Source organism: Dama dama, chromosome 6 (assembly GCF_033118175.1).
Source record: "Dama dama isolate Ldn47 chromosome 6, ASM3311817v1, whole genome shotgun sequence".
NCBI classification, from domain to species: Eukaryota; Metazoa; Chordata; class Mammalia; order Artiodactyla; family Cervidae; genus Dama; species Dama dama.
The window spans coordinates 37496548-37522992 of record NC_083686.1 but is presented as its reverse complement, the minus strand read 5'-3'; the positions used below and the strand labels follow the sequence as shown (position 1 = coordinate 37522992).

Here is a 26445-nt window from a genome sequence, read left to right as displayed (position 1 = left end):
AGTGTCAAACATATGATGCTTAAAAATGGCAAATTATTGTTATTATTTTTTTGCTTAAAAATCAGATATCAGTCAGAAATGACTTAAACACACTTCTCACCTGTAGAGACGTCTTTTCCCTTAAATTCAATACATGTATCTTTTAATTTTGGGGAAAAATGACCTATGGTTGACAAAAGACTTCCCTTGCATGAGCTCATTTGATCCTTGTTTAAAACTAAGATAGAAAGATAATAGAATTCCTAATTTCAGATGAAAATTGAGGTTCAGAGTCATTGGAATAACATCAGCAGATGGTGACAGGATTCAGTTTAGAATTCATGTCTTTTTTGTTAACTTTTCATCCACCTATGCAGTAGAGATATTTAATAAGGAGAACTACTGTGTTTCTAGCTCCTTAGCAATGACTTTTGATTGAGATGAATATTTTGTTTAAGAGTGTGGATCATTATATATGGAACTTTTAGAAAGGCAAGATACTGATCTTCATTGAAAATATCTCCAATTAGAGAGCAAGAGTGTTAAAGGAGAGACAAGAATGATAGCCCAAATAAGATACATGAGATGGCTCCTTAAATCCTGCTGGGGAAAAGAGAAATACTTCCACAACAGGAAACAATGGTCATTCCTACTTCATTACTACCCAGCTGAAGGAGTATACATCATGAGCTACAATCTTCCAAATGGAACAGCATCACAGAGTCTTTCACCTCTATAATCCACATATGCCCATAAGAAATAGTGAAAAAAGTCTAGGTTTTCCTCTTTGCACTTATTTATTCTTTTGGATCTTGACCCTAAAGCTTTCACTGTTTTCTAAAATTTCTAAAGCTTTCAAGAAGACAAATTTTCTTTTGTTCATATTTTCTAACTGTCTCAGTAGGAGGGTTGGTACAAAAACCTAGTCTGCATTACTAAAGCAAAAATCTTTTTTATTATTTTAAATTTTTATCAATGACTTACTAAAAAGTCAAAATAAGGATTTTCTGAGTGCAAATCATACTAAATAACAGCATTTCACTGATATTAACATTCTTTTGAAGTTCCTACTTTTGTAAAGTAATGCGTTGTCATTTTTTTATAGAGACAGTGCAATTTGGTGACAGATTGAGTGTATTTGTGGGGCTTTAGGTAGAGGTGATAAAAATGTGTTCTGTGACAGTGAACTTTAATATATAACATTAGGTGACTACATTGTTTCCTATTTCAAGAATAGTCTCTCATCTAGGAACACTGAAGTTTTTTCTCTCCTAACACTCATATAAAGAAGTCCTCAAATGTATTCTTTAGAAGTAGTCATTTCATTATTCATACCACAGTACCTGGCTCAGGAAGATCCCCTGGAGAAGGAAATGGTAACTCACTCCAGTATTCTCGCCTGGAGAATCCCATGGAGGGAGGAGCCTCGTAGGCTACAGTCCACGGGGTTGCAAAGAGTCAGAGATGACTGAGTGACTTCACTATACTTTGTTTTTAATTGCCTTTTATTTATTTTAAAAAATTTATCTCACTGTGTTATAATTAGACTAAAAATTATCTTTCTAAAGACAAGGAAATATGTCTTAAATATCTTTATGTCCACATTGCTTAACAGAGCCCTACCCTACATTTTTTAAATGGATAAATGAAGGATGAATGAACACATACAAAAAGATTATGATGGTATGCGGTTACTGTAATCTCATAGACAGGCTTCTAAAATCAAAACTTCTTACATTTTTGTTTTGAATGCCTGTTTCTTCTTTAGTTTATCTAAAATTACTTTCATATTTTCTTTCTATACCTATAAATACTAGACATTTATTTTCAACAGTTTTTGAGAGAAACTCTCTTCTCAAATATGTACAATACAAATATTAGAAGCCTTTTTTTCTGTCCTCCTAAATTTTAGTTTGCTTAACTTCCAGGATTATTTCTTGCATAATAAGTTCCCAACTTGGGTTTAAAAATGTACCACATATGTGAGAGGCCCAGTTGGTTTAAAGCATTACTGTTATGCTGTCTTTGTTGTGTTCTCAGTTTACATTGATAATAGCCAAGATCATAAGAGCTTTCATGACATTCATCAATCTGCTATCAGTATTTTACTATGGTTAGAAAGTATTTATAGATCAAATTACATCAGTTCCTTATTGATCCAAGATTGACAAAAGTACTTCAAAGTTTGCAGTTTAAAAACTACCATGAGATTAGTCTGAGTGAAAAATGGTCTTTGAAAGTATAAGATTCAAATGCAATGTATAAAATGAAGTCCTCCTTTCATGTATATTTTAGCAATTTTTTCAGATATTACTATTCTTCTTCAAGTTTTGTGATAAACGTCAGTCTGGCAAACACAAGGATGCTGCCCTTGCATTCAAGGAAACACATTTTCATTTAAAGCATATTTTTATAAGCACATTGATAAGCTTTTAGAAAAAAACTGAATCCAGATGCTGTTGCTATAGTAAATATGAAAGTATCTTTCTGTATTAAAAAGATAGCTTTTCTATTCTAAACTAGTGGTTGTTTGAAAAATCATTTGATCTTTTTCTTAACTAGTGCCAGAAAGTTAAGCTTGATATCAACTATGGAAAGAAGAAAATTGCTGCATTTGGAAGGTAGCAAGCAATCTTAAATGCAGAATGCTATCAAAACTACCTACCAGGTCAATTTGCTAAGTTAAGTGTTGATGCATTTTGCAGCTGATGCACTCTGGCAGGCCATTCAAGGAGCATGACTATTCAAAATCATGCATTTGATAAAAAAATTCAAAGTGGACAACTGACAACATCTGTTCTAAAAACATTCGTGGCTAAAATTTTATCCTCCATGCTCTGTGGTGCAGAACTCTGGAAAACAATAATGTATGTGAGTTCTTGGAGAGAACTAAGTATTTTCCCATCTTTAGAAGAAAAAAAAAATTACCCTGCCAGGAAGCATTCTTTTATAAGTAGGGTGGTTCCTCTCTTGAGCAAGAATATAAGCTATGCTTATCAAGTTGCTTAAAAAATGCTTGCCTTGACCTAACATGCCACCTGATATGAAGAGCTGACTCATTGGAAAAGACCCTGATGCTGGGAAAGATTGAGGACAGGAGGAGAAGGGAACAACAGAGGATGAGATAGATGAATGGCATCACCAACTCATTGGAATGAGTTTGAGTAAACTCCGGGAAATGGTGAAGGATAGAAAGCCTGGCGTGCTGCTGCCCATGGGCTTGCAAAGAGTTGGACATGACCAAGTGACTGAATAATAAAATGTGTGTGTTATATAGTTCTGTTTGCAATTGGGTGCAGATAACATGTGCATTGTAGAAGTTTGCAAGATAGTTTAATTTGAAGTATCATTCATCTTCTCTCAAAACGTGACTAACATTGTAACTGATATTCATAAGAGGTATGTATGACATTGAAATATGGTTGTGAGACAGTTTGTTAAAAAAATAATATTTGATAATCACAGATGTGTAATTCAAACAAATGAAGCCATGTATAGAAAGAAAGAAGAAAGCCATAAAATATCTTTAATATGTCTAAATATAGACATAACTCATATTTAGAGTACATTATATGAAATGCTAGGCTGGATGACTCACAAGCTGGAATCGGGATTGCTGAGAGAAATATTTATAGCCTCAGTTATACAGATACCACTTTAATGGCAGAAAGTGAAGACGAACTAAAGAGTCTCTTGATGAAGGTCAAAGAAGAGAGTGAAAAAGCTGGCTTAAAAGTCAATATTCAAAGAACAAAGAACATGGCATCTGGTCCTATCATTTCTTGGCAAATAGACGGGCAAGAGTGAAAGCAGTCTAAGATTTCATTTTCTTGGGCTCCAAAATCAATGCAGACTGTGACTGCAGCCACAAAATTAAAAGACACTTACTCCTTGGAAGAAAAACTATAACAAGACTATGATAGTGTATTGAAAAGCAGAGACATTACTTTGCCAAAAAAGGTATGTATGGTGAAAGCTATGGTTTTTTCAATAGTCATGTATGGATGTGAGAGCTGGACTGTAAAGAAGGCTGAATGCTGAAGAATTGATGCTTTTGAACTGTGTTGCTGGAGAAGACTCTAGAAAGTCCCTTAGACAGCAAGAAGATCAAACCAGTCAATATTTAGAGGAAATCAACCCTGAATATACATTGGAAGGACCAGTGCTGAAGCTGAAGCTCCAATACATTGGCCACTTGATGCAAAGAACTGAGTCACTGGAAAAGCCCCTGATGCTGGGAAAGATTGAGGGCGGGAGGAGAAGGGGATGGCAAAGGATGAGATGGTTGGATGGCATCATTAAGTCAATGGACATGAGTCTGAGTGAACTCAGGGAGATAGTGAAAGACAGGGAAGCCTAGCATGCTACAGTTCATGGGGTCACAAAAAGTCAGACATGACTTAGCAACTGAACAAGAACAAAAATGCTTAAAATTAAACACTTTTATAGCAATAGACAACATCAATGAGTCACAAATAAAATGCAAAGTTATGACAAATAAAGCCAATATGGGTAATATAACAAGAATTTCTTCTGATTGATGAGAAATAAATATAAGTTCCAGGAGTTGGCCATGAACAGGGAAACCTGGCATACTGTATGTCCATGGGGTTGCAAAAAGTTGGACACAGCTAAGTGACTGAACTGAACTGAAATATAAAAGAAAAATGGGAAGGTAATAAATATATAATTTAAAATAAGTGAAATGACTTACCAATAAAATATATAAAAATGTTCTCAATCTCAATAAATGTCAAGTAAACAGCAATTTAAATAATACTGTAATATAGTTTTCAACAATAAAGTTAGTGTTTAGAAATAAAGACATTAGTAACTACTGATGATTCTGTGACAGAAATAAGTAACTCTGATGGGAATATGAATATAAATTGCTAAAATATTTCCGGAAAGCAGTTTGCTAGGAATAGCGTTCTAGCTCTGGTGGCAAGATTTTGTCACTATACTCTGCCTTCCATTTACAAAATTAAATAACTTTATACAGATATTTATTTGTTGCATAGTCTCTGAAACTTTTAGGACCTTCCCAAAAGGTCAATGGCCTATGCTGTAAATATCTTAAAAATTTTTAAATACAAATTTTTACCCATAAATTCTAGGATGTTAATATCCAAAAAGCTCTACCATTTGTATATATGTATCAGTTGAGTTCAGTTCAGTCACTCAATTGTGTCCGACTCTTTGCGACCCCATGAATCAGCACACCAGGTCTCCCTGTCCATCACCAACTCCAGGAGTTTACTCAAACTCAGGTTCATTGAGTCGGTGATGCCATCCAGCCATCTCATCCTCTGTCATCCCCTCCTCCTCCTGCCCCCAATCCCTCCCAGCATCAGGGTCTTTCCTAATGAGTCAACTCTTCGCATGAGGTGGCCAAAGTATTGGAGTTTCAGACTCAGCATCTTCCAGTGAAAACCCAGGACTGACCTCCTTTAGGATGGACTGGTTGGATCTCTTTGCAGTTCAAGGGACTCTCAAGAGTCTTCTCCAACACCACAGTTCAAAAGCATCAATTCTTTGTTGCTCAGCTTTCTTTATAGTCCAACTCTCACATCCATACATGACCACTGGAAAAACCATAGCTTTGACTAGACGAATCTTTGTTGGCAAAATAATGTCTCTGCTTTTTATTATGCTATCTAGGTTGGTCATAACTTTCCCTCCAAGGAGTAAGCATCTTTTAATTTCATGGCTGCAATCACCATCTGCAGTGATTTTGGAGCCCAAAAAAATAAAGTCTGACACTGTTTCCACTGTTTCCACTGTTTGCCCATCTATTTCCCATGAAGTGATGGGACCAGATGCCATGATCTTAGTTTTCTGGATGTTGAGCTTTAAGCCAACTTTTTCACTCTCCTCCTTCACTTTCATCAAGAGGCTTTTTAGTTCCTCTTCACTTGCTTTTCTAGTTATCCTCTCCGGTTACAACACTGGCTTCAGCTACCTTTGGTGGTACTTTGTGTTCAGTGTGGGAGATGGTTTGCTTGGAGAATATTTTGCTTTCTGATGATTTCTCTCCTTTCCACTTTAAGTTTTCTCATTGTACTAGGCTTCAGATAGTCTCTGTCTTTCACAAATTACTTTATTTTCTATACATTATAAAAGAAGGAGAGACTTTGTCTACTGTTCTCATGAAGCCTCTGTGTCAGATAATCTCTGTATTTTACAGACATAGGTGTGTAGCCTGTTGATTCTGATTCTGGGCATACTTCTGAAGCTAGCATGCATTTCTTCTTTTCCTCTAGATTTTTGATCTTTTTTTTCTTCCCTTCACTGGTGCAGTGAACTTTTATTTATGCACTATGGTAGCGGTGTTTGTTGTCCTTCCTCCCACATGACACCACCCTTATGTCTGAAAGCTAATAGGAACTAAAGAGCCTCTTGATGAAAGTGAAAGAGGAGAGTGAAAAAATTGGCTTAAAACTCAGCATCCAGAAATCTAAGATCTTGGCGTCTGGAACCATGGCTTCATGGCGAATTGATGGGGAAATGATGGAAACAGTAACAGACTTTATTTTCTTGGGCTCCAAAATCACTGTGGATGGTGACTTGCAGCCATGAAATTAGAAGACACTTTAACAACAACAAACTATATGTTAAAGCTTTTGTTTTGTAGAGAAGATAGGGGATAAATGCCCAGATCAGTTTCCTATTGTTTTTGTGAGGCCACTGTCATATTGTAAATGTCACACCTTTTCTGTGCATGCCTCTTGTTCACATTTTTACTAATATTTATTGAAAAAGAAGAAAAACCAACAATTTGATAGTATTTATGATGAAAAAAAGTCGAAATGTTAGTCACTGGCTTGTGCTCTACTGCCAATGAGGTAATTCATGCCCTGTCATTTCTACAAATCCACCTTATAATTTCTAAATTATTTTGGGACTTCCTTTTTAATAAGAATGCCACAGCATGAACTAATGCATGATTGTCTCTTGAAATTATATATTAACTGTGATTATTATTATTATTAGTCATTATGACCTCATTATACAACTGCAGTGCCTAGTAGATCCTGTTATAGATGTGGTATAATGGTAATTATATTGTTTTTAATATGGTACTGTAAGAGTCACCTCATGTATATAGCACTGACTAAATGTTAGGTGGCAGTTTTAGGCTTACAATATTTATTATGTTTCTACAAACTTAACTTTTTGCTTGATGGAAAAGAGTCACTAAGTCTTACTCAGACAATCCTCTCTTTTTCATGTCTTAAATGTGAAAATGGATTTCATCTAATTCCCATCCATCTGATAATGATCTATATCCTAAGTTACTGAAGATACTGGTAAATTATTGTATTATTTCTATCACATCTCGAAGAAAACAAGGAAAAAAAACAGTGATTTATAATACTGCAAAATTTGAAGTTGAGAAACATTTGTCAACAGCATAGAATATAAACTGAAGTATTATCCCTTTTTTAGGGACTACGTATGGTCACAAACTGGTTTAATGATGAGATGAGATGGTACTAGAACCAAAAGATAGAACTGAATTGAAATGGAAACTAAGGGCATACTGTTTCCTTCTATGAAGAATAATCAATATCCTTTGTCTTTATTTCCCATTGTCTCATCCCATCTATAGGTATTCTCCTTTCAGGGCCTGATGGACCTCTGATCTTACTCTTCTGTTTTACTATATTGGTATTCACTTAAAATGTTTTTCTCTAAATTCTATTTTCTCTCTTTTCATCACTTAACATGTCGTCTTTCTTCCCATAATTCTAAGACAATAATGAATATTATAGGATTATAAGTAGAAATTAGAATTGCTTCATCTAATAGTTTATTAATAAATTGGAGAATTCTAAGTTCTTTCAAATATGATTCCTTTCTTCGCTCATAAATATAATGGTTTCTTATTTGTATTATGTCATTGAAGATACTGCAAATATAATGAGCAAAGGCCTCTTCTTTCTACAGCTTTCTTGAACCAGTGAAGAATGACTTCTAGAAAGGCACCTTTTAGAACTTAATGATCAGTCTCTGCAATTTCAACCTAAAGGTAAGGTCTATTTGTTGTGTTGTTCACTTGCCAAGTTGTGTCCAATTCTTTGTGACCCCGTGGACTATAGCATGCCAGGCTTCCCTGTCTTTCACTGTCTCTTGGAGTTTGCTCAAGTTTATGTCTATTGAGTTGGTGATGTTATCCAACCATCTTATGCTCGTTCGCTTCCTTCTCCCCCTGCCCTTAATCTTTCCCAGCATCAGAGTCTTGCTTAAGTTTATTCTCTAAGGCTAAGGTACCTTGGTTTGGGGCTATGGGCTGTTTGTCTTTGGGAATATCTCAGTTAAGAGGTGGTGTATTGTGTAACAGGCTGCCTTGGTGGCTCAGACAGTAAAGAATCCTCCTGTAGTGCAGGAAACCAGAGTTCGATCCCTGGGTTGGAAAGATCCCCTGGAGAAGGGAATGGCTACCCACTCCAGTATTCTTGCCTGGGAAATCCCATGGACAGAGAAGCCTGATGGGCTATAGTCCATGGGGTCACAAAGAGTCAGACATCTCTTATTGAAGAAAAAATAAGAACTAATAAAAGTACATTTGAATGTAGAGTTTCTTTTCCTCTATTAATTTGCACTGTAGTTGCTTTTCAATGTTTCATTAGTATCTGCTGTACATCAGAAACTTATACATATATCATCTCTTTTGTAGATTTCCTTCCCATAGGTTGTCATAGACTACTGAGTACAGTTCCCTGTGCTATACAGCAGGTTCTCACTAGTTATCTTTTTCATACATAATAATGTATATATGATAATCCCACTCTCCCAATTCATTCCGCCCCCTCTTTCTACCTTGTTGACTATAAGTTTGTTTTCTAGAAAGTAGAATTTCATTTGACAGCCTCAATGAAAGTGAATGTCTCTCAGTCATGTCCAACTCTTGGCAACCACGTGGACTATACAGTTCATGGGATTCTCCAGGTCAGAATACTGGAGTGGGTAGCTGTCCCCTTTTCAAAGGGATCTTTCCAACTCAGGGATTGAACCCAGGTCTGCTACATTGCAGGCAGATTCTTTACCAGCTGAGTCACCAAGACAGCCTCAATAGTTAGACTCTATCCAGTTTACCTATTTTATTCCCTAGTGCCACTATCTCTAGCATTGTAAATGAAGGTCAGTATTTTTCAAATTCTTTACATATTGACACTTCTTTAATACTAGAAAATAATTTTGAGTGTGATTGTATGTAAGAATAATTGTTCTTTTATAGCCACTGAATGATATTGTACACAATGAAAAATATTACTGTACTATTACAATATTATATAACTGGCATGTGGTTTATTAATCAAATGGTACCTAAACACATTTTAAAACTAAAGTACATACATGTGTGAGAGAAATGCTTCCATTCTAGAGACAATGGTTGGTGTACTATAATGATGTGTAAAATTCCCTTAAGTAGTGCTAAAACCTTTCAGAAATCTGTAGTACAGAGACTGCTGTAGTACCGATCTAGGAGTTATTTTTAAATAGATAATAATTCTATTCCATGTTTTCCCTTCTGCACAATGGATAAACTTGTATCTGCCCTAAAAATTTCGCAAAACATTGTAAAGATTACCTGAAATAATGCACTTATAATAACAGAAAACAAGGAACATTCCACAAAAAAGTAAGCAAACTTCTTTATACTCTTTGAATTCATTTTATAAACTATCTTGTGCAGAGTTGTTTGCACTGTTTGATGTTGATGAGGAAAAAAATCCACTCTGGAATAGCTAGTTTGAAGGTGGAACATTGTTATTTTAGAGATATTGAGAAGCAGTAAGGGTCTGTTCAATATCTTGTTTTCTACTACTGAAACTGAGCCAAATGCAAAGATCCTTCTGGAAGTCAATGGGAGTTCTGAACGCAAGCCAGAGCAAGATGAGAAAAATAAAGCAAAATGAGGAACTGGCCTGAAGTCAACTGTTTAAAAAATGAAAGTAAAACTTTCTGATATGTTCCCCTAATGGTAGATAATTATATATTATATTTTAGATGGTTTTCAAAGTGCCTTATTCATTCATTAGTCAGTGCACCTTATGATCTTTGAATGAGATCAGAGTATTGAAAAACTTGTCTTTTAAGTTCAATTAACTTTAGTGTGGGAACACAGGTACCATTGAGAGAGTTAATCTATTGCCTTTCATGGAACTTATATGGGAGGGAAGAGGAGTATTAATAGAAGGAATGCATGAGCCAATTTTCAATTTTCTTTTATTATTCTAAAATATTTTATCTGATAGACACTAGGGAAAAATTATCTTTCTTATGGTCAAACATTTTCTTTCCCAAACTTATTTTTGCTTTTGAAACCTTAAACTCCTCATACAAGATTATAAGAAAAGAACCTGAAATATACAACACCAAACCTTAATTTCTATAATGTTTTTGGAGTTTGATATTATTATAAGGCAGGAATAATATAGGGAAGAAAATAGATTTCAATTTTCAACTTTATTAGTATTATAGAACTATTTATAAACATTTCACCCTGTTATACCTACTTTTCAGGAGGCATCATATGCAAAATTAAGTTCTCAGTTCACATTTTAAAATTTTTCTTCAGTTTGAGTCATTTTGTCATTATCCATGAGTTACAGAAATGAAAACACTGAATTTACCTTGTCTGTGGATCCTAAGAGTATGAAAGACATGAGATACTCTTCCTGCCTAGAGTTCAGGCATGGTACAAGGAGCTGAAAAGCATGGCATACTGTGGAGAAAAAAAATCTAGATAAAAATAATCTATTCCCATGGAAAATTAAATGATCATAAAACTTTTAATACAGGAAGGGAAAAGAAAAAGAAATAATCATGAAAGCTATTTCTTAAAAAACTATGTAAGACAGAAGATATTTCTCTTCATTTCATAATAAATGGGAGATATAGATAATGTATTAGAAAATTCCAGAGGTAGGTAGGATTGCTTATACTTCAGTGCAAATAACCCAATCTTGATTATTTAAAGCAATTGTCAGTAATATAGATATAAAATTTAAATTTCTTATTCACTTAGTAACTGAAATATAATGAAAAAGATAATTCTCATTTTGCATTGATATTTTCTTGTAAAATTAATGTATACTCAATACTGAAAATTTGAAAAAATGGATAAGAGTTAAAAAGAAAGTGATATTTGCCTATTAGGTACCGTAAATAGAGAGGAATATGGATAACATTTTAGCATACTTCCTCCTGGTATTTCTAAGCATATGTATTATATGTACACTTTCCCTCTTAGTCTTTGCACTTAAAACATTTTGACTGGTTTCAATAAAATTGCCCAATTATCTGAAGATTCTCTGGTACATTTTTATTGCTATCAGATGTCTATAACCTAAAAGCACTTATTTGTAATTTAGAAAAGTTCATTTAGATGCCGATTTCATTTTATATTAAAAACAACCCCTTGAAATGGGTAGGAAGAAGTTATCTCTATATCTTCCAAAACCAATACCTAGGGATTCTGACTACTATGATGGTTGGATCTAGGTCTCCTAAATCTGAATTGTATGTTTTTCCTTCATTAAGAGATAATGTACCTTACTTCACTGGTACTTTAATTATTAAAAGCTCTCTGGAAGGAATCCAGATGGAACATATATCATATCCCCCAAAAATGTCAGAAGTTCAAATATGGGTTCATACTTTTGAATGAAGCAACATAGTGAGAAAGAAAAGGATTTTGGCTCAACACATAATCATTTGTTTCCAAAGTCTATAAATCCTGAGTGTATTTTGATCTGTTTTAAAAACACAGATCAAATACTAATAAAATGTTTTGAACAACAGCAGCCAAAAAAGTTATTGACAGTTTTTCAGTGTTGATATCTTTCCAAGCAATTTACTCTCCTTGGCAGAACACAGGAGACAGTTCTATTCTTCAGTGACTAGCTAATGTTTTAAACATATTGTACATCACAACCTTTTTCTTAACCCAAATTAAAATGGAAATAACTACAATTTGAAAAAAGAACAGAGTGTGGAAGAGCTAATTAAACTTTGGACAGAAAGTTCATAAAACTGTTGTTTAGAAGAGAATAAGCAGGTTATCCACATTTAGCACATATTTTCATATTAAAAAAAAATTCTTTAAGGAAATATACCATCTGTCATGTTACCACTGATGCAGAAGATATGAACTTCAAGTGCTGAAAATAGCTGGGACTTATGCAAATTTTTTAAAATTTTATTTTGAAGTAATTAGTTGATAATATAATTGCAGTGTGCTAAAATTATCTGTAGTCCTTATTTTTAAAGAAAAATATTAGCGATGATTAAGACAGTTAAGAAGTTAAATTTTTTTTCATTTATTTTTATTAGTATTTATTACTGCTTTGTTCCTATCAATAATAGTATGTCTTGCTTATTGCAGATCATAGAAAATACAAGAGTTTTAGTGTGTAGTTGCACTAAGAAATAAGAATTATTGAAAAACAAAGAGAACAACTAGTGCCTGGATAGTGATGGAAAGTATGCACTATTCAGTGTTTGGTAAATTAGGGTTAGAATTTCACAAGATTAGGTCTTTTTCAGAGAGATATTCTGATAGCTAGTACATGTCTGACTCAATAAATATTTGTTGGTTGAATGAATGAATGCATATACTGATGTATCAGTTCTACTTTCCAAGAATTTCTAAACATCTGAATTAACAATGTTTGCTACTCCTTTTGATCTTCATCATCCTTTTCTTTTCTTTCTTTCTATTTTTTCTTGATATTCAGGGAAGAGGCATTATGTTAGAGAATAAACTAAATCAACCCAGAGAAAATTATTTTGCTGAGATAAGGAAGTTGGAATAAGAAAGGGGGTGAACTAATAAACGTGGTTCAGTAGAGAAATGGCTACTGTGAAAACATGTGGAGACAAATTGATAAACTAACCCATTGTCTGTGTTTATTTTGTTCTGTTTCAAAATTGGTGCAGTCTTCCAAAATTTATCTCTGTGCTAAGCCACTGCAACACAGAGTATGATTGTTCCTTAAAAAGCTAAAAACTACCCTATCATTTTAATAGTATGGATCTGTGTGTCTAAATAAAATTGATGAATGCTGAAGAGTTCTTTCAAGATTCTATTAAAATGTGGATGCAGTAAGTACTGTGGAGAGAAAAAAAAAAAATATTGCTCATTCCATGCATCCAGGCTCATTCTGGCTTTGTGTGGTGGTGCTACTACTGTTGTAACAAGCAGACAACAAACTCTGGTCATGAATGATCAAGTTAGAATTCAACCAGCCTGTCTATACTATACTTTAAGAGAGTATTCCTTAAAGAAATCCACACATCCTTAAAGATATATGGGTGCCATTTATTATCTTTTTCTTTCAACCTCGTCAACTTGATTAGCTTTCCAGTAATAATATTTCCAAGAATGGTTCTTTATGGAGCAGTTTCTGGAATTGGAGCTTAGCACATTGAGGACTGGAAAGGGTAGACTGCAACATGCAGTCCTACATATCTAGTGTAAATGCGATATGCTTTATTCAAACATGGCACCTAGTAGACAGTTCTATTTCTCTGTCTCACATGGATGTAGGTGTTATTTATATTCTTCAGGGGTTCTCTAACAACTGTGTAACATGGCATAATTACTTTGGTAAAATTTCAAGTAATTCTTAAGCCACGACTTTGAGATAACCCAAGAGAGATCAATAGCCACATTTATACTGTAAAACTAAAAGGAAATTAAATTATTTAACATTAAAAATGTGAGAGGCAGGAGAGGACTGAGGAGCTGGGTGGACAGAAGATGATGAGAATGTTGATTTAACTATAGAGTCCTGAACTTGGAGTACTTCTAAGAAGCACTTCTTTTATTTTGCATGCTGTGTGATATTTGATATTTACATAAAATTTGGAATTAATAAAAAGGAGACAGTGTTTTCCAGGGAAACAGTTTGCCTGTGTTCTAACTCTAGCTCTATCACTAATTAGTGATGGGATCTTAGGCAAGTTACTTGTCTACTCTGTGTCTCAGTTGCACATGTATAAACTGAGATTAATTATATTATTTATCTCTTTGGGTTTTTTTGTGAATGAGATAATCTATATGAATGAATTGATACAGCATCTGGTCCAGAGTAAGAGATGAATAAATATGTCATAATAACCATCATTATTGAAAGGGAGGGAATGATTAGAGAATTTTTTGGAGGACATTTGATGCAGAACAGCTCAGGTATCCCATATGAAGACCAGGACTCCTCGTGGTTATATTTCTTCAGTGTCAATGATGTATGTAAAGTAAAAACAGTAACCAATAAAAAAAAAAAGTATCATCAATTATTTTCTATTTCTACCCAAGAAACATTCATCAAGACCCACATCTCTATACTTAATGTGAATATATCTGTATATATCAACCCTTTAGTGGTTACAGAATTTTCACAAGTAACCTAATTAGTTTTAAAAGACATATCATTTTGACTCACACTCATACTTGAATTTGTGAGAGTATTACAGCCAGAGAAATAAACGATATTTCAGCACTTATGTCATTGTCCTTTGCTGAGAGAGAGAGAGAACAGAAATGATAACTATTATTTCATTGTAATTCAATAGATTGAGTAAGCAAAAGTCAGCAGTGTCATATAGCTCTGCTCAATTGTTCTAGGCCCTAGGGTGATGTCCATCCTCGAAAGAATTGAAATCAGTTGAGGGAGATTAAAGGGTCAACATATTATTAACAAATATTGTAAAATATCAATTTAGTTTATCTCCAGGTAATCTAAGTACATTTGTTCTTTTAGTCTTAATATTTTATTTAAGAACGTTTGAGGTGCCTTAGTCAAAAGGCTTATTTCTTTAGTAATCAAAACGAATGACTGGGCACATGTGAATCTGGGAAATAATAAGTGTTTCCTGTGTGTGAAACACTATGTTAAGTAAGGTCATTTCTTTTCAGAGTCAGTTGAGAAAATCAATAAAAATATATTTGCTTTTGTTATAAAGCAAAACATTTAAGAAGCTGCAATAAAGATTAATGTGCTATTCAAGTAGGTGGAAGATGATTTCTTATTTTAGTGGTGCATTGGATTATACTTCCTAGGATAGGTGAGGTTTTAGGGCTTCGATGAAGAATAGGGGTTCAACTCCACAACAGGAGACTGGGTAGGAGAAGGGGGGGGGGGTGTTGTAAACAGAGAACAGCAGGAATAAATGAACAGAGGTGCGAGAGTATAGAGAGAACTGAACATTATAGACTGTAATGCCACTTTACACCCATGAAACTGGCTAAAATTAAAAGAGGACATAGTATGATTGTACAATGGTGCAGCCATATTAGAAAACAGTTTGGCATGCTTCAAAATGTTACACATGGCGGTACTATGTCCTGCAGTCCTAGTCCTTGGTATATACTGCAATGAATATGAAAACAAGCATAGTTCAGTTCAGTAGCTCAGTCGTGTCCAACTCTTTGCGACACCACGGACTGCAGCACAACAGGCTGACTCCCATCACCAACTCCTGGAGCTTACTCAAACTCATGTCCATAGAGTTGGTGATGCCATCCAACCAACTCATCCTCTGTCGTCCCTTTCTCCTTCTGCCGTCAGTCTTTCCCAGAATCAGGGTCTTTTCCAATAAGGCAGTTCTACACATCAGGTGGCCAAAGTACTGGAGTTTCAGTTTAGCATCAGTTCTTCCAATGAATACTCAGGACTGATTTCCTTTAGGATGGACTGGTTGGATCTCCTTGCAGTCCAAGGGACTCTCAAGAGTCTTCTCTAACACCATAGTTCAAAAGCTTCAATTCTTAAGTGTTCAGCTTTCTTTATGGTCCAACTCTCACATCCATACATAACTACTGGAAGAACCATAGCTTTGACAAGATATACCTTTGTTGGCAAAGTAATATCTCTGCTTTATAATATGCTGTCTCGTTTGGTCATAGCTTTTCTTCCATGGAGCAAGTGTCTTTTAATTTCAAGGCTGCAGTCACCATCTGCAGTGATTTTGGAGCCCCAAAAAATAAAGTCTGACACTGTTTCCACTATCTCCCCATCTATTTCCCATGAGGTATTGGGACCGGATGCCATGATCTTAGTTTTCTGAATGTTGAGCTTTAAGCCAACTTTTTCACTCTCCTCTTTCACTTTCATCAAGAGGCTTTTTATTTCCTCTTCACTTTCTGCCATCAGGGTGGTGTCATCTGCATATCTGAGGTAATTGATATTTCTCCCGGCAGTCTTGATCCCAACTTGTGCTTCTTCCAGTCCAGCATTTCTCATGATGTACCCTGCATATAAGTTAAATAAGCAGGGTGACAATATACAGCCTTGACGTACTCCTTTCCCAATTTGAAACCATTCTGTTGTTCCATGCCCAGTTCTAATTGTTGCTTCTTGACCTGCATACAGATTTCTCAGGTGGTCAGGTGGTCTGGTGGTCTTGAAGAAATTTGCACAGTTTGTTGTGATCCCCACAGTCAAAGCCTTTGGTGTAGTCAATAAAGCACAAGTAGATGTTTTTCTGGAACTCTCTTGCTTTTTCAATGATTCAACAGATTGTGGCAATTTGATCTCTGGTTCCTCTGCCTTTTCTAAATCAAGCTTGAACATCTGGAAGTTCACAGTTCACCACATACTGGTACTATCTGGCTTGGAGAATTTTGAGCATTATTTTGCTAATGTGTGAAATGAGTGCAATTGTGTGGTAGCTTGAGCATTCTTTGGGATTGTAATGAAAACTGACCTTTTCTGGTCCTGTGGTCACTGTTGAGTTTTCCAAATTTGCTGGCATCTTAAGTGCAGCACTTTGACAGCATCATCTTTTAGGATTTGAAATAGCTCAACTGGATTCCATCACTTCCACTAGCTTTGTTTGCAGTGATACTTCCTAAGGCCCACTTGACTTCACATTCCAGGATGTCTGACTCTAGGTGAGTGATCACCATCAAGGTTATCTGGGCCATGAAGATCTCTTTGTACAGTTCTTCTGTCGCAACCCACTCCAGTATTCTTGCCTGGAGAATCCCATGGATGGAGGAGCCTGGTAGGCTACAGTCCATGGGATCGCAAAGAGTCAGACATGACTGAGCGACTTTGCTTTTGCTTTCTGTGTATTCTTGCCACCTCTTCTTAATATCTTCTGCTTCTGTTAGGTCCCTACCATTTCTGTCCTTTATTGAGCCCATCTTTGGATGACATATTCCCTTGGTATCTCTAATTTTCTTGACGAGATCTCTAGTCTTTCCAATTCTATTTTTTCTCTCTGTTTCTTTGCATTGATCACTGAGGAAGGTTTTCTTATCTCTCCTTGCTATTCTTTGGAACTCTGCATTCAAATGGGTATATCTTTCCTCGACCTAAATCAAATCCCTTATGATTATACAGTGGACGTGACAAATAGATTCAAGAGATTAGATCTGATAGAGTGCCTGAAGAACTATGGATGGAGGTTCATGATATTGTACAGGAGGTAGAGATCAAGACCATCCCCCCAAAAAAGAAATGCGAAAAGGCAAAATGGTTGTCTGAGGAGGCCTTACAAATAGCTGAGAAAAGAAAAGATGTAAAAGACAAAGGAGAAAAGGAAAGATATACCCATGAAAACAAATTTCCACCCAAATATGGCAACATTATTCATGATAGTTACAACTGAAAATAATTTCCATTTTAATTAGCAGATGGACAAAATATTATTTGGCCATAAGAAATGCATCTAGTACTCACACATTGTTCAACATGAATGAAGCTCGAAAACCTTATGCCAGTTGGAAGAAGCCAGATGTACATGACCATATCTTGCTTGATTCAGTATATATAAAAGTGTCAAGAAAGACAAATCAAAAGAGACAGAAAGTATATTAGTAGCTGCAAAGGACTGTGAAAGGGTAGTGAATGGGAAGCGGAATGACTATCAAGAAGTATGAAATTTCTTTATAGGATGATGCAATGTTATAAAATTAAATCATTGTTATATTTACACAAATTTTTGAATAGACTAACAACCGCTGCACTGTATACTTTAAAAGGGTTAATTTTGTGGTATGTAAATTCTATCCTAATAAAGCTGTGTAAAACTAGAATATAGATTGGTATTCAAGTCTTTATTTTCATAGGTAAGAAAGTAGTAAGACAAATTTTCATGATTCCGTGAAGGGACCCCTAATTTATTACTTCTGAATTCAGCAGGGAACAATTGCACATTTTAAAAACATGGTGCAAGTACTAATACCTAACATCTTGTGAGTGTTTAAATATTTCCAGGATCTGATGTGAGTGTCTTACATGAAGACTCTTAACTCCCTCAACAGTCTTATGGGGTAGGCTACATTATTATTCCCAATTCACAGAGAAGGTAACTGAGTCGTAGATAGTTTAAATACATTGGTAATTTATGGGGACACCAAGATCTGAATTCCCAATTTTTGTACCTATATAACAATGCCTTTTGACATTATCAGAATTGCATTCTATGAAGAACACTCTCATTGGAGTGCTTAGGGAGAATTAGTTTAGTCTCTAGTGGCTATTAAAATAGTCCAAGTAAAAGATACAAGCAACCTATGGCAATAACAGTAGAAAATTCTATCAGAACAGTTGAGTTTTGAAACAGAAATACTGTTCACAAAAGCAGCTTTGGCTTGAAGTGGAAACATAAGTGCAGAGTGACTATGGCTTAAATTTACTTCTCTCATAAAACATAGAAAAATTCTAGATTTATAAGGCGTGGTAAATTTAGAAACTTTGACTATTAGTGACTAACTACTAAAGAAAACATGCTCTACCATTAAATATTTGTGAGTAAAGGAGTGATCCTCCTTTGTATGCTGAAACATTATAATGCTCCTGGTAATTACAGATCCACCTATTTTTTGTGTTACCCTATCCTCTGTGGGTTGTTTTAAATGATTTTCTTAGTAGGGTGGAAAGCTCATAAGCTTTAAACTATGGCCCTGTAATGACACAAATGTTTTCTCAGTCTTTAGAGTACTTTGGGGAACTCTTAAAATTGTATCACTGCCTATTTGAAAATCCAACCTGGTGCTAATTGTTAATGTGCTATTTTACACTGTGGCTTTGTGTGTTACAGACCTTAAATAAACACCTCCATAGAAATACCAAGTCAAGCTGGATTATGGAGAGATTGTAAATTCTGCTCTAAAGTATAGAAATGGAAAATACTAGGAAGCTTCCCAATATTTTATGTATGTGTTCTAATTTTCAAGGTTCTCATGATACCCAATGTCAAAGAACCTTATGAGTAAGAACTTAGCAGCAGATGAAAGAGCAACAACCACAGATAACAAAAACAACAAACAAGGAAGACAAGTATTAAATAATAGAAGAAAAATAGGCAGATCAACTAAAAAATAAGCAACAAGCTTGAGGGGTGGTCTTGTTAATAAGATGGAAAAAAATTAAGCCAGAACATTGGAGAAGTATTCAGTCTTACTTGCAAGCTTTATCAATGGCCAAATGAAAGCCAGAAATGCATGAAAAGTTTTCCTGTCTATGATGTTGTAGTACTTTGAAGTCAGCGTTGTCACTTTATACAGAACTTGGATTAAATTGAATAGTTCTATTGTCTGTAACCCTTAAAATACCTGAATAAAATCAGTCTTAAAAGAGAATTGCAATGCTTGTTCCTACCATCAATAGTATTCTGGTAGTTTACATTATAAAAATTCACCTACTGAAAAATACTGAGTGTAAATTTTGTGGTAGGCATTGTGATAAACAGTGGTCATGAACAATGAAAAGGGCAGCATCTGTCTTCTTGTTTCTAATCAGTTAATGGGACTGATGGTTTAGTAAATATTTACATCATTGCCTAATAAGAGTAATGAATGTATACAGGTATTTGTGTGAACACATTAAATAAAAGCCTGAGGAATGAGTTGCATTTAAAAGAGCAAAGGCTTTCATAATATAGTGAAATTGAGATAAGATCTCAGAGTTATTCAGGAGTTAAAAGTTTGTCTGAGAGAGAGTAGAAAGTTCCAGAAGCTTGGAAGTTTCAGTTCAGTTCAGTTCAGTTGCTCAGTTGTGCTCAACTCTTTGAGACCCTACGAACCACAGCACACCAGGCCTCCCTGTCCATCACCAACTCCCGGGGTCAACCCAAATCCATGTCCATCAAGTCGGTGTTGCCATCCAACCATCTCATCCTCTGTCGTCCCCTTCTCCTCCTGCCTCAATCTTTCCCAGCATCAGGGTCTTTTCAAATGAGTCAGCTCTTTGCATCAGGTGGCCAAAGTATTGGAGTTTCAGCTTCAACATCAGTCCTTCCAATGAACACCCAGGACTGATCTCCTTTAGGATGGACTGGTTGGATCTCCTTGCAGTCCAAGGGACTTTCAAGACTCTTCTCCAACACCACAGTTCAAAAGCATCAATCCTTTGGTGCTCAGCTTTCTTTATAGTCCAACTCTCACATCCATACATGACTACTGGAAAAACCATAGCCTTGACTAGATGGACCTTTGTTGGCAAAGTAATGTCTCTGCTTTTTAATATGCTATCTAGTTTGGTCATAACTTTCCTTACAAGGAGTAAGCATCTTTTAATTTCATGGCTGCAGTCATCATCTGCAGTGATTTTGAAGCCCAAAAAGATAAAGTCAGCCACTGTTTCCACTGTTTCCCCATCTATTTGCCATGAAGTGACGGGACTGGATGTCATGATCTTAGTTTTCAGAAGGTTGAGGTTTAAGACAACTTTTTGACTCTCCTTTTTCACTTTAATCAAGAGACTCTTTAGTTCTTCACTTTCTGCCATAAGGGTGGTGTCATTTGCATATCTGAGGTTATTGATATTTCTCCCAGCAATCTTGATTCCAGCTTGAGCTTCATCCAGCCCAGCGTTTCTCATGATGTACTTTTTACATATAAGTTAAATAAGCAGGGTGACAGTATACAACTTTGACATACTCCTTTCCCTATTTGGAACCAGTCTGTTGTTCCATGTCCAGTTCTAACTGTTGCTTCCTGACCTGCATACAGGTTTCTCAAGAGGCAGGTCAGGTGGTCTAGTATCCCTATCTCTCAGAATTTTCCACAGTTTATTGTGATCCACACCGTCAAAGGCTTTGGCATAGTCAATAAAGCAGAAATATATGTTTTCCTGGAACTCTCTTGCTTTTTCAATGATTCAGTGGATGTTGGCAATTTGATCTCTGGTTCCTCTGCCTTTTCTAAGTTCAGTTTGAACATCTGGAAGCTCACGGTTCATGTATTGCTGAAGCCTGGCTTGGAGAATTTTAAGCATTACTTTACTAGCATGTGAGATGAGTGCAATTGTGTGGTAGTCTGAGCATTCTTTGGCATTGCCTTTCTTTGGGATTGGAATGAAAACTGACATTTTCCAGTCCTGTGGCCACTGCTGAGTTTTCCAAATTTTCTGGCATATTGAGTGCAGCACTTTCACAGCATCATCTTTCAGGATTTGAAATAGCTCAACTGGAATTCCATCACCTCCACTAGCTTTGTTCGTAGTGATGCTTCCTAAGCCCACCTGGCTTCACATTCCAGGATGTCTGGTTCTGGGTGAGTGATCACTGGATCATGATTATCTGGGTCATGATGATCTTTTTTGTACAGTTCTTCTGTGTATTCTTGCCACGTCTTCTTAATATCTTCTGCTTCTGTTAGGTACCTACAATTTCTCTCCTTTATTGAGCCCATCTTTGCATGAAATGTTCCCTTGGCATCTCTAATTTTCTTGATGAGATCTCTAGTCTTTCCCATTCTATTGTTTTTCTCTATTGCTTTGTATTGATCACTGAGGAAGCTTTCTTATTTCTGCACAAATAAAAAGAGAATGGCAGGTTAAAAATCACAATTGCTTTGCATAATGTGATGAGGTGGTTTTATAAATCACTCATGTATTAATTCTAAATCAAATATACAGAATATAGAATTATGTAGCAGTTTTAAAGGTAAAAATGCTTTTCATTTTTAAATTAATGGTTGCCATATTTTGTTATTATCAGAACCAATTCTTAGAATCATTCAAGTTGAATCTTTATGCAGAAATTTCACTAACGGTATTAATTTTAAAGGAGAATCTATATAAACATTCATACTCAATAAGTGAAGAACTTTTTGGAGATAATATGCACAATTTGGTTTCAGATTTGATCTTATTTCTCTTTTGATCCTTTGACTCTGAGGTGTTTCAACACAAGTATGATATCTTTCTCCTCTTTGGTTAGTTTTTCTTTTAGTGTTCTGTTCATGCCATCCTGAAGCACCCAGACTTCTATTCTTCAGAAATGATTGATTCTGTTTCAGTTCAATCTTGGAATGATTTTTTTCCTCTAAAAGAGCTTAAGAAGCCCTCCCTTTATCAAAGTAGACTCAAAATGCTGATAGAGCAGACAGAAAACAAGAGAGAATACCCTTATAAAAACTACCTGGATTAGAGAAAACATTGCCTCATTATGCAGTCAACTCTGGGATTAACAAAATTGCGATTTGAACAAAGCATGAGCGAAGATTGAGATTTATTCGTAGAAATTCAGAAAGAAAAGAAGTAGCATCTTACTGAAGTCCAGGCCACTTAAAACTTCTAGGAAGGAATCCAAAGCTTGTCTTTTAACTCTAAACAACTAGTACTGGTTTTTATAGGTATAATACATTGATTGTAATATTTATATTAAATGAGGCTTATTTTTTTTCTAAGTTTGCTGCTTAGAAAACCTCTTGTGTTTTCTTTCCATTTTTTCCCCAACAGTGATATATCCATTATGTCAGTTTGATTCTGTCAAAGAGAAAATAAAGACAAAAAACTAATAATAATTTATTTAATATCTATAAAATCATCTAGCTGTTTGATTTTACTTTTACTGAAATAATATATATAAGCAAACATTAAATTCATTCCCAAATTAGTAACAATAAAATGAACCATTCCAACTTTAAAATCTCTTTAATAAGCAAATGATTTCCTTTGCCAATTAAACTTTCATGTTCAGAAGCTTATTATTCTTCTTCCTTTTTCCTTTCAAAATATTCTGTAAGATAGTCTCATGTTCTTTTCTATTTAAAGACTTACAAAGATCTGTAGATTTATATCATAAAGATGCATCATATTAGAGGATTAGAATTTTGCATCTGGGATTATGACACATTGCTAAAAAAAAAAAGAGACAGAGAGAGAGACTTGTGCAGGAAACAAAAAGAAGGCATCTTTCCTTTTTGCCTTTTTTTTTTTTTTCAATTCTCAATGCATGTGGGAGAGGCTAGGATGGGAGAAATGGCCAAGTTTAATGGTCAAAAACAGAGAAAACTGAAAGCTCAGAGAAAGGAATGAGATTCAAATTTTCCAAATTATTTGTCTATTATCACTTGCTACCTGTAACTAAAACAACAAGCATCAAGTGTTTATTAAAAAATCAATGAGACATGGTCTTGTCTAGGTTGATCAAGTTATTTTCCCCCTTTGGTAGATAGAAGCTTTATATTTAATTGAGGATGATTATTTAGGCTTTAAGTTCTCTTTCAAATCTAAAGATGTAACTCAAGTGCTAAATAATTTAAAAATCTTTTGAATTTTCAGGTTTCTTTCTGTCATTAAAAGAAAAAAATAGTATTCAGCTCTAGTTTCTATAATAAATCTATATATTATGATATCTGTGTCTTGCCTTATGTTTGTCGCTCAGTCGTATTTGACTGTTTGTGACTGCATGGTCTGTAGCCCACCAGGTTCCTCTGTCATGGGATTCTCCAGGCAAGAATACTGGAGTGGGCTGCCATTCCCTTCTCCAGGGGATCTTCCCAGCCCAGGGATTGAACCTGCATTGCAGGCAGACTGTTCACTACTGTCTGAGCTGTCAGGGAAGCCCTTTATAGAGTATTTTAAATGTCACAATATAATGATAACAAAGGTCATTGCATTATTTTTTTAGTACAAACCTAACTGAATTATTGGATTAATTTCTGATGTGAGGGAAATCTTCAGAAGGAGAATAAAGATAATCTTTATTGCAACAGTTTATGGCTCTTACCTTTTTTTGATTCTTGGTTTGATATCCTCTGTTTCTAATATACAAGTCCAAAATGCCTGCATAATATGATAAACAAAGCTGGGCTTTGGACATTCTCTTAGTGAGGTATTAAATAAAAAGTAAGGTATTAGGAAGTAAAGTAAAATATAATTTAAGTGTTTTCACAGAACAATTACCACAAGCCAAGTGTAAAGACAACCCCACTTTTCCAATACATTCTAAGGTGGCTGGTCTGGGGTGTGTCTGGATGACCTAGTGCTTGGCATGTAGTAATTTGTACAATAAATATTTATATGAAATGCTATTACTTAAGTAAAATTTTATTATACTTTAAGGAAAAATAAAACAATACTATTTCTTTGCCTAGAGGGAGGTTGGGAGACAGGATGTTTTGTTCATCAATCATAGCAAGTTTTGTTTTCCTAGCCAAAAATGTTATATATAACACAATGGTAGGCATAATAAGGAAAAATTCTTATTTGCATAAATGATGAATTAGATGACTTCAGGTTTAGCTTACTTTTAAACTATTTATTATTTATTTTCTGTTTACATTTTTTCCCTAAGTAAGTTAAATGACTTATCTGCCTGCCCTCACTTATCCAGTGAAGTCTTTAATCAAAATTGCTTATTTCTGAGATAGCAAGAAGGAGCATGCTCTTTGTATGTTAGGTACTGAAAACAAAAAAGAAAATAGAATGGCCTTAGCATAATACAGTAATCAGTAGAAGCTCAAAAACATGGAATAAGGTTGAATTTATTAGTAGCTCTGTGATTTAACAAAGTTATTTTATGACAAGGCATTGTTAACTCTGCCGTGTTTCATAGTCTTTCTTTAGTGTGGCATATTCAAAAAAATTCAGAGGGAAAAATGCTATAGCTCATGGCAGTGTGTATTATTTAACTAATAATGCCTCCATGTAGCCCAATTAAATATGGCACACCTGAGGTATCTGACTGACAGATCCAGAATCGGTACAGTTTCTGAAGCAGAGGAACCTCTGGAAGACATAACAAAAACTAGTAGCAGTTATTTCCTACTCTTCATGAGCAAAACATCCATCATAAGGAGAGGAAACAACCTCTGAGATCTTTTTAATGAACTGTCTTGGGGGAAAATGTCTCATCTATGGTTACATAGCAAAAAAGTTACAACAAAACATTTTGTTTCTTCTTTGCTCACATCACAAGATAATGTCATGAAGACATGGCTTTGAGACTCTTTAGCTGATACCATTGTCTCTTAAATAGAAAACCTGCATTTGAGAACAGTAAGAAAGAGCACATCTGAGCAATGAGATTTTTTTTTAAAACCATGTTTTAAAGTTATCCCAGAGTAGCTCTGACAGCATGAGAAATACATTTTTTTTCGAAAAGTAAAATCAAATAAAGGAAAAAGAGAGCATGTAACAAAGATCCAAATGCTCAGAAAAACAAAAGAGGTCATAAAATTATATTCAGTAGTCTTACCAATTTACACTGGCTTCCATATAGTTTTATTCATAGTGATATTAACAGATATTGACAGATCAATGGTGCATTCAGTGACTTCTAAGGAGCATCATGGGAGTTATCAACACATAGCATTAATTTCCCTGCATCTGTAATCTTTTCAAAGTATTTCAAATAATATGATTGTCCCTTGCAAGTGTTCTATCATCAGGCTAGGATTTGTGTTTCCCAAGGGTATTGATAAATCTACTTGATATATGTACTAAAATATTCATATTGCAGTGTTTATGCTACTTGGTATTCACTTAAATAAGAGTAACCTCAGTTTTACATTTCATTGTACCTTTTCTTTCCCTTTCAGTACCTAAATATCTTTAAAAAGAAATAAAATATTCCTTCTTAAACATTTGTGTAAATCATGGGTAAATCTACTTGTAACATGTCTCCAATAAATTGTCTTCATGCAATATGTATTATTAACATTCTTTATATTTCTAGAAAAGTGAAGAATTTGAAATATAAACCAAATAGTCAATAAATAGGAAATTTTTTAAAAATGAAATTATGTAGAGTGGCAAGTCTTAGACTGCATATTAAATTTTAAATACTTGGTTTTATTAAAAATAAAATATCTTTCATTAGGAATTTAGATATCTGATTTATAACATATCATGAAAGATTAATAAGATATTTTAATGTTCAATTAAAATGTATTTAAGCTCATAGTTACTGTGCAATGTTAACGTAGTATTATAACAGTATTGCAATTATTACAATCTTAACTCAGTATTCACTCCTGTAGCAAACTAATAACAAAGTATTAAGGTTATGATTATATTCCTTTTAGAATTGTAGTCATTTAGTCTTTCATTTTGGGGGAGGTGGATAGGAGAATTGAACTGAGATGTTGGCAAATTCAACTTCTAATCTTTTTTTCTCTTTTCAATCTTCTTAATGCTTGCATCCTTAAATACTTTCTCACAATAATTTGAATTTATTTCAGTCTCTTATATCACAGATATACACTTTTCTCTTAAT

General features: G+C 34.7%; 1 long non-coding RNA gene across 2 annotated transcripts in view; it reads left to right on the top strand.

The window, feature by feature from the left end:
- The first annotated feature begins 7979 nt into the window (after positions 1–7979).
- Positions 7980–26445, top strand: part of LOC133058552 (uncharacterized) — a 379658-nt gene continuing 361192 nt past the window's right edge. For both annotated transcript variants that reach the window (XR_009693348.1, XR_009693349.1), the window contains exon 1: positions 7980–8011. This is a non-coding gene — a long non-coding RNA (uncharacterized LOC133058552). The remainder of the gene's footprint in view (positions 8012–26445) is intronic.